The sequence below is a fragment of the Neovison vison genome, chromosome 3 (assembly GCF_020171115.1).
Source record: "Neovison vison isolate M4711 chromosome 3, ASM_NN_V1, whole genome shotgun sequence".
Classification (NCBI taxonomy): Eukaryota; Metazoa; Chordata; class Mammalia; order Carnivora; family Mustelidae; genus Neogale; species Neogale vison.
Window position 1 is genome coordinate 214,691,981 of NC_058093.1, and position 8,611 is coordinate 214,700,591.

The 8,611-nt window shown below is 45.5% G+C and overlaps 1 protein-coding gene across 2 annotated transcripts in view; it reads right to left on the reverse strand.

The window, feature by feature from the left end:
• The window catches only part of SPECC1L (sperm antigen with calponin homology and coiled-coil domains 1 like), a 142,581-nt gene extending 134,209 nt beyond the window's left edge, over positions 1 to 8,372 (reverse strand). Inside the window, exon 1 of one of the 2 annotated variants that reach the window (XM_044243829.1) lies at positions 8,353 to 8,372. The gene's annotated coding sequence lies outside the window, so the exon portion shown is untranslated. Of the gene's footprint in view, positions 1 to 7,878; positions 7,976 to 8,352 lie in introns of those variants that run through there. The other variant, XM_044243830.1, reaches the window with a different exon arrangement.
• Between the last annotated feature and the right edge of the window lie 239 nt (positions 8,373 to 8,611).

The window sequence follows — 8,611 nt, forward strand, 5'->3', positions numbered from 1 at the left end:
TTTGGCCATAAAAGGAATGAAGTACTAATAAATGCTACAACATGGACAATGCTTAAAAAGATCATGCTAAACGAAAGAAGGCAGACAAATGGGCACAAACTGTATGATTCCATTTCTATGAATGCCCAGAACAGGCAAATCTACAGAGACAGAAGTAGATTAGGGATTTCCAGGGGCTGGAAGGAATAGAGAATAGGGAATGACTATTAATCAGAACAAAGGGGGCGCCTGGGTGGCTCAGTGGGTTAAGCTGCTGCCTTCGGCTCAAGTCATTATCTCAGGGTCCTGGGATCGAGTCCCGCATCGGGCTATCTGCTCAGCGGGGAGCCTGCTTCCCTCTCTCTCTCTCTCTCTCCCTGCCTCTCCATCTACTTGTGATTTCTCTCTGTCAAATAAATAAATAAATAAAATCTTTAAAAAAAAAATCAGAACAAAGGTTCTTTCTGAGGTGATGAAAATGTTCTGGAATTAGACAGTGGTGATCAACGCAAAACTCTATGGATATACTTAAAAGCACTGAAGTGTACACTTCAAAAAGAGTGAACTTTATGGTATTTGAATATGGTATTTGAATATATCTCAATAATCCTGTTATTTTTTAAAAAACATACATGTTTGCAAACAAATATACGATCCAATACATGAATACATCAGTCATGCATTCAAATGAATACAGACACTCAGGTATTCTTGTATTCAAACGAATACATGAATAATAAAGAATGATAAAAAAGCGGGGGCGCCTCGGTGGTGCAGTAGGTCAAGCCTCTGCCTTTGGTTCAGGTCATGGTCTCAGGGTCCTGGAATCAAGCTCCGCATCGGGTTCTCTGCTCGGAGGGGAGCCTGCTCCCCCTCTCTCTGCCTGCCTCTCTGCCTATTTGTGATCGCTCTCCGTCAAATAAATAAATAAAATCTTTAAAAAAGAAAAAAAAAAGAAAAGGAGTGAGGGCCAAGGCCTAAGGCAAGAAGGAGATAAAAAAAAAGAAGATTTAAAAAAATGAAAAGCTGGAGGCCTTGCGTGGGGGACACCAGGCAAGGATGAATAAGACTGCAATGAGGTTGGCATGAAGACTGAAAAGGAGGGAGATAGGTTGAAAAGGTCAGCAGGTAATTGGTAACGGGGGAGACACAGCAGACCTGGGTAACCGTAAGGATTCAATGGAGTCTGCAGAAAATGAGGAGTGCCAGAGAGGGAGAACAAGAAAGAACATGAGAGAGAAGATTTAAGACTGGCTCAAATCCACTGAAGTTTAAAAAAGAAAAGTGTGCAAGAAGAAATCCAATAGGTCCTGCTCAAGAATCCTTGAGCCTGGTAGGATAAAACCAAACCACAACAAGGAGAAATTTCCAGGGAAAGAGGGAGAGGGACTCAGGACACTGGCTGTCTCCCAAGTAGGAGAAAAGGTGCTTCTCTTAGGAGAAAGTGTCCAATGGTGACTCTTCTGGAAAAAAAAAAAGCAGCCCCAACAGACTGCCTTGGGAATTCTCAGTAGAAGAGGTGCAACTGGAAAATGGCTGACCTGGGTTTTTTCCCAAGAATAGAAGGAGGGAGAGAGGAAGAAATGGACAATTTTAATTTTTAACCAGTATTTCTTCACAGATCTGAACAGTCCTCCTAGGTTTTCTGCATGACTCTTTCCTAAGCTTAACCAGGGTCTTTTTTTTTTTCTTTTTTAGGATTTTATTAGAGAGAGAGAGAGTGCGTGCCCTTGCACCCAAGCAGGGGGAGTGGCAGACAGAAGGAGGAAGCAGGTTCCCCACTGAGCAGATAGCCTCATGTGGAACTTGATCCCAGAACCCTGGGATCATAACCTGAGCAGAAGGCAGACACTTAATTGACTGAGCCACCCGGGCACCCTTAACCAGGGTCTTTTTTATTTTTCTTTGTATAACCTCAGTTCTTTTGAAAAGAAGTGTAATATGGGGCCTTTTTATAATAGACAAAGTATCTTTTCCCTTTATCATTTTTTTCTTAACATTTTATTTTTGGAGTGGCTGAGTCAGTTAAGCATCCAACTCTTGGATTTTGGCTCAGGTAATCATCTCATGGGTCATGGGACGGAGCCCTGAGTGGGGAATCCACGTTCAGCCGGAAGTCTGCTTGAGGATTCTCTCCCTCTGCCTCTCCTCTCACTCACATGCATACATGTTCATACAAGAGCTTGCTCTTGCAAATAAACAAGTCTTTTTATTTTTTTTTAAGGCAGATGCTTTTTTTTTTGCCCTGAAAATAAACAAGTCTTTAAAAAACAATCTTGGGGCACCTGGGTGGCTCAGTGGGTTAAAGCCTCTGCCTTCTGCTCAGGTCATGATCCCAGGGTCCTGGGATCAAGCCCCGCATCGGGCTCTCTGCTCAGCAGGGAACCTGCTTCCCCCTCCTTATCTGCCTGCTGCTCTGCCTACTTGTGATCTCTGTCAAATAAATAAATAAAATCTAAAAAAAAAAAAAAAAATCTTAAGTAATCTCTACATCCAAAATGGGGCTCAAACTCAAAACCCTCAGATCAAGAGTCAAATGCTCTCCCCTCTGAGCCAGCCAGGGGCCCCTCCCTTTATCATTTATGTTCCCTATGTTATATGCACAATAAAGAAATTGCAATTTATTTATTTATTTATTTATTTTTTAAAAGATTTTATTTATTTATTTGACAGAGATTGATCACAGGTAGGCAGAGAGAGAAGGGGGAAGCAGGCTCCCCACCAAGCAGAGAGCCTGATCCGGGACTCAATCCCAGTACCCTGAGACCACACCAGAGCCGAAGGCAGTGGGTTAACACTGAGCCACCCAGGCACCCCTAAGTTCTCTATTTTTAAGAATAATTGGGTAACTCCCAAAAGGAAATTTGTCTACTAGAAAAGAGTGCAGATCTGTTAACAGTGTTTTCCCCACATCATCACTGTAGTTCTTTTCTGGTTAAATCCAGCGGTTCGTTCCTGCCTGTGTCTTTGCAAAATATAGTCATCCCACATCCCCACCACCAAATTTAAGTCCTTCAACAGCTGCCACTGTCTTCATAATCAGATTTACTAATCCTTATCTTGTTATCCAGGATGCTTCATCACTGGGCTTTGGCCTCCATTCTCATACCCCCACCCACCTTTTTTGATGGTTCGCAGAGTTTTGTTGAACCTCTATTGGTCCCTTAACTCTCTCCAGTCTCCGTGTCTCCCTCTGCTGGAATGTTCTTCTCTCACTTCATCCCATTATCACCTTATACTCAACTTAGATATTACCTTGCCTTGAAGGCATCCCTTGATCTATTTCCTGCTTACCTGTCCAGCTTCCTGTCTAGTGAGGATTTGGTGCCCTGTGTTTTGTCTGTTCCCTCCACTAGCCAGTGACGTCACAGTGCATAGCAGAGTGTGTGGCTTGACCAAAGGTTGTTTCATCTGCTGGGTGCGTTATGTGCTAGGCATGTTAGCACTGCCAAGGAAGTAGAGATTACTTTAAGTCTTTGCCCTTGGGAGTTTTACTCTAGGTGCACTTGACCTCTCCAGCTGTGAGACACCCTCCAGTTGTACGCACCAATTTGCAGAGTCTATTTAGTTGTATCTTAGTGTTTAACTCAAATTTTACTTCTTGAAGGAGGGACTGTCTCATACATGTTTTATAACCTAGAAACCATCTGGGCATTATCTTTGTTCCCAGCTCTGGAAGGAATGTGCATTTGTTCTGTATTGCTTCCCTCATTCCCCTTGGATACCTTCCACCTTGGGTTTTTTGTTTTTGTTTTAATTTGATGCGTTTGGGCAGTAAAGGTTTAAGAAATAATGATATTAAATTGCAATTTCTTGGGCGCCTGGGTGGCTCAGTGGGTTAAGCCGCTGCCTTCGGCTCAGGTCATGATCTCAGGGTCCTGGGATCGAGTCCCACATCGGGCTCTCTGCTCAGCGGGGAGCCTGCTTCCTCCTCTCTCTCTCTGCCTGTGTCTCTGCCTACTTGTGATCTCTCTCTGTTGGCACCCCAATAAATAAAATCTTTAAAAAAAAAAAATAGGGAACTTAGAGGTAGCTGAGAGCAGTCAGTCCTCTAAGCCCAGAAATTAGTATTACAAAGAATTACACTGCATTATTCATTTTAACTAGACACTTTTAAAATGTGTTTGATAGGGTGCCTGGGTGGCTCAGTGGGTTAAAGCCTCTGCCTTCGGCTCAGGTCAAGATCCCAGGGTCCTGGGATCGAGCCCCACATCCGGCTCTCTGCTCAGCAGGGAGCCTGCTTCCTCCTCTCTCTGCCTGCCTCTCTGCCTACTTGTGATCTCTATCTGTCAAATAAATAAATAAAATCTTTAAAAAAAAATGTGTTTGATACATTTTCATATACTACAGTTTTGTGAATATAAAAAAAAAGACTGACAATAACTAAATCTTATTTGTTATTAACAGCAGACCAGGATGAATTTTAAAGACTTCACAGACAGAAAGATCATCTGCTACATTCCTTTGGAACAAACCATTGCCACTTCTTCCCCTCAATATATCTGAAATACAGTCTGTAAGCCTAATTTCTCAATGGTTATGTTTCACAGTAAAAGACTGAGGCCACAATACTAAAAAGATTTCTGAGCTCAGAGAGAAACCCCATGGGGGTTCTTTACCTCAGCAGCTAGTCTATTCACCACTAACAATTCCAACCACCAGGAGGAATTTCCCTGCCTAGGCTTATTTTGTTGGCAGAAGCACACACAAAAAAATTTCCTGACATTTTATATCCAGTAGGAAAGAATAATCAGAATAGTAACATCTTTAGTACCAAGCAAATTTAACCAATCTTCCCAGTTGCCTATGGATTTGGACAGATGGCCACAAAGTAAACTCATATTTACTCTTTTTTTTTTTTAAGATTTTATTTATTTATTTGACAGAGAGAGATCACAAGCAGGCAGAGAGGCAGGCAGAGAGAGAGAGAAAGAAGCAGGCTCCCGGCTGAGCAGAGAGCCCGATGCAGGGCTCGATCCCAGGACCCTGGGACCATGACCTGAGGCGAAGGCAGCGGCTTAACCCACTGAGCCACCCAGGCGCCCCCTCATATTTACTCTTAAAAAATAATCTCCATTTTAATATTCTTACCACCAAAAGCCCTAAGAACTTTTTGAACTCCCTAACAACAATAATGAAACAAAAGATTTTAGACTTTATTTCTAAAAATATCTTATTGTGATAAGATAACCAACCTTGTATTTGCCACTTACAATCATCATATACCATCATTTACTATCAACATTTCATTAAAAAATGCTTAATTTCAACACCAAGAAAATGATACATATATATACTTTTTAGAAAGGGCAGTCCTTTCATTGAATAAATTTAATGAAAAACTCCTCTCATTGCCCTTGTTTTTCTCTAGACCCTAAGGCCCATTCAACCCTCCCTTTCAGGGGTTTGACCAAGAGTCTCCAAGATTTGTTCTCACCAGTTTTACCATGGCCTCACTCACTGTCTTTCCAGAGGGACCACAAACAATGTCATGGAACAGATGAGAAGACCCATTTCTACTAGGAGGGAAGAGAACTCTGTAGACAAGGACCCATTAAATGTTTTAAAAGTGGCAACTAGGGGCAGCTGGGTGACTCAGTGGTTAAGTGTCTGCCTTCACCTCGGGTCATGATCCAGGGTCCTGGGATTGAGCCCCGCATCGGGCTTCCTGCTCTTCCGGAAGCCTGCTTCTCCCTCTCCCACTCCCTGTGCCTGTGTTCCCTCTCTCGCGGTCTCTCACTCTCTCTGCCAAATAAATAAATAAAATCTAAAAAAAAGGGGTGGGCTGGGTCGCTCAATGGGTTAAGCCTCTGCCTTTGCCCCTGCATCAGGCTCTCTGCTTACCAGGCAGCCTGATTCCCTGCTCTCTCTCTGCCTGCCTCTAGGCCTACTTGTGATCTCTCTCCCTCTCTCTCAAATAAAATCTTAAAAAAAAAAAAAAAAAAGTGGCAACTGGAGCTCTGTTCCATCTCTTCCCTCCTCCGCCATCCCTCGCATTTACAGATAGGGAAAGGAAGGTCCAGAAAGGGCAAATGATTTGCCCCAAGCCATAAAACCAAGAAAGCATTTCTAGCCTGCTGATACCCTATCACCAGTCCTCTACTGAGCTGGACAGTTTGCATAATGGTAAGTACAAGTTAGCATTTGTGACTTAAATACGTATAAGGTTTGAGGCACCTGGGTGGCTCAGTTGGTTGGGCATCCCACCCTTGATTTCGGCTGGGGGCGTGATCTCAGAGGGTGCTGGGATGGAGGCCCAGCTCCATGCTCAGTGAGGGGTCTGCTTGAGACTGGCTCCCCCTGCCCCTCCCCATTCATGGGCACACACACACCCATGGGTACGCTCTCTCTCAAACAAATAAATCTTTAAAAAATAAAAATTAAAAAATTAATATGTATATAGTTATACGGCAAGTTTTACATATTATGAAAACCCAACCCAGGTAATAATTTTGAACCGAACCAATACTATCAGCTGAGTCATGTAAAATTAAGAATGTACTGTGTCAAATCGTTTATAAAAAGAACTTCTGCTTTACAGAAATCCCATCTCAAAACAACACAATGTAAATACACACCCTAAAAATTCAAGTTTAAAGCTTTTCTATGGGCAATATTCACTTTCTTACTGAAAACGAATGTCAAGAAAATCCCTACATACCTAGAGTATACACAGGCTATTAAGAAACATTCTCCAGCTACCTAAAGTTGCTGAGTCTTAAAGACTGCTTGGTGTAAAGTAAATCAAAGGGGGAAAGGTCATTTTTAAAGAAGAAAAAAAATTACTGGATCAGTTAGCTATTTCTTTACATAAAACGACTTTCCCCAAACCAATAACCCACTTCTCCTTACAGATATACCTGTCAGTATTGGTTTGACCATTTCATAACCTACATGTGTTATGCTGATGTCTCCTGATGTCTACAAAGCTCTGATTTCATCTCAAGATACATCCTCCTGGAAACACTGTTGGGCTCTGCAACATTTTTTAGTTTCCTGAATCTGCTGTAATCTTAGAAAATATTATCAGTGACTAGAGATGCTCTTTTTACAACACACTTTTCCCTGCAATCCATATAGAGCAGTGGATTTATGGGAATTTTTCCTGGACCCTCCCGTACTTGCCGGTAAATTATCAAGGGCACAACAAATCAAATCTCTCTACATTTGAATTATCACTGGAATCCTTACTTGGTCTTGTAAATAGGCTGAAACTACATGGAAACTGATTTATTTTCCAGTCATCTCCAGGAGAGGTGCCCAACAATGAACTATGATGTCTTAAATATAACCACGTATGCCACACAATTACCAGGTTGAGGAAAATGCAAAATTCCCTCAATAAAAAACTATTATTCATATTCTCTCTGATGCAATTAACCAAGTCTCAAGAAAAAAACAACTTTCCGCTCGCTTAAGGATGACCTCCCTCTGAGCGGGGAGAGGGTGGGGGCGCGTACCCCAGCGGAAGCAGAGCCCACAGGTCCGCCGCCCACCCGCGGCGCTACTCCCCGAGCCAAGTCCTCGGAGCCCCGGGCAGCGGTGTCTCCGCCGGGGGAAGGAGACTAAAGGACCAGGGCTATGGGGCGCCTGTCCCAGCCTCTTTTGGGGCACGGGGAAAACAAAGCGCGAGGGACACGCTCAGCCACCTGGCTCGGAGGGACCAGCAGGCGAGGAGCCCAAAACCACCTGGGCCGCATACACCAGCCAGGAGCCGCCGGAGTACCCGGGGGTCGGCCCAAAAACCCCGGAGGGGGACGGCGCAGGCGCCGGACGGGCTAGGGGGGGGCCCCGGCGGGGGACCGCGCAGGCGCGGGGCCGCTGGGGTCTGCGGGGCCGCCAGGGCCTGGCTGCGCGGCCCGCCAGCGCACACTGAGGGGACCCGGCCCTGGCTCTTACCGCGCGGCGCCGCCTCGCTCGCTCGCTCGCTGGCTCCGGGATGGGCCGGGCGGCGATCTCGCCCGGTGGCGCGGCCCGAATCCGTTGAGTCCGGCCTTAGGGCAGCAGCCAACCCCGCGGCGCCGTTCGCCCAGCCCGCCCTGCCTCCCTGGCGGCCCCCGCCCTCGGCCCGCCCCTGTCCCGCCCCACACAGCCGCCACCGATTGCGCAGGCGCCGCAAGGCCCTGCCTACATCCCGCCGCCGCGCAGGCGTCTACAGCCCCGGCCGCTCCGCTCGCGTCCCTCCCATCTCCGGCTAGCGCAGGCGCATTGTCACCGGCACAGCCACCAAAAAAAAAAAAAAAAAAAAAAAAAAAAAGGGCTCCGGATGCTTTGGGGTTTTCGCTGGAGCTGTGGATGGCGGAGGGTCTTGAATGGTGTGTTCGACGGGGCGGGGTGATGAGTGTAGAGAGCTCTCGCGTTCCCAAACCTTACCTCAGCTAAAGGTCCATCTTTCATGCAGCACGCATTTACATTGTGCTAAGGACAGTGCTAGGCGACGAGCTAGACAGTGGTGATAAAAACACACAAGCCCTGCCCTCTTGGCGCTCCCCGTGCGGCCGGGAACACAGACACTAAACTGAGCCACCAAAACCGTGAGGCTAAATAGCCTCTATCAAGTTAAGGAAGTTCTGTAGGTCACAGTTGTCATACAGGTTTCTTCCTTAGGTCGGACTACATTAATAAATTTTTA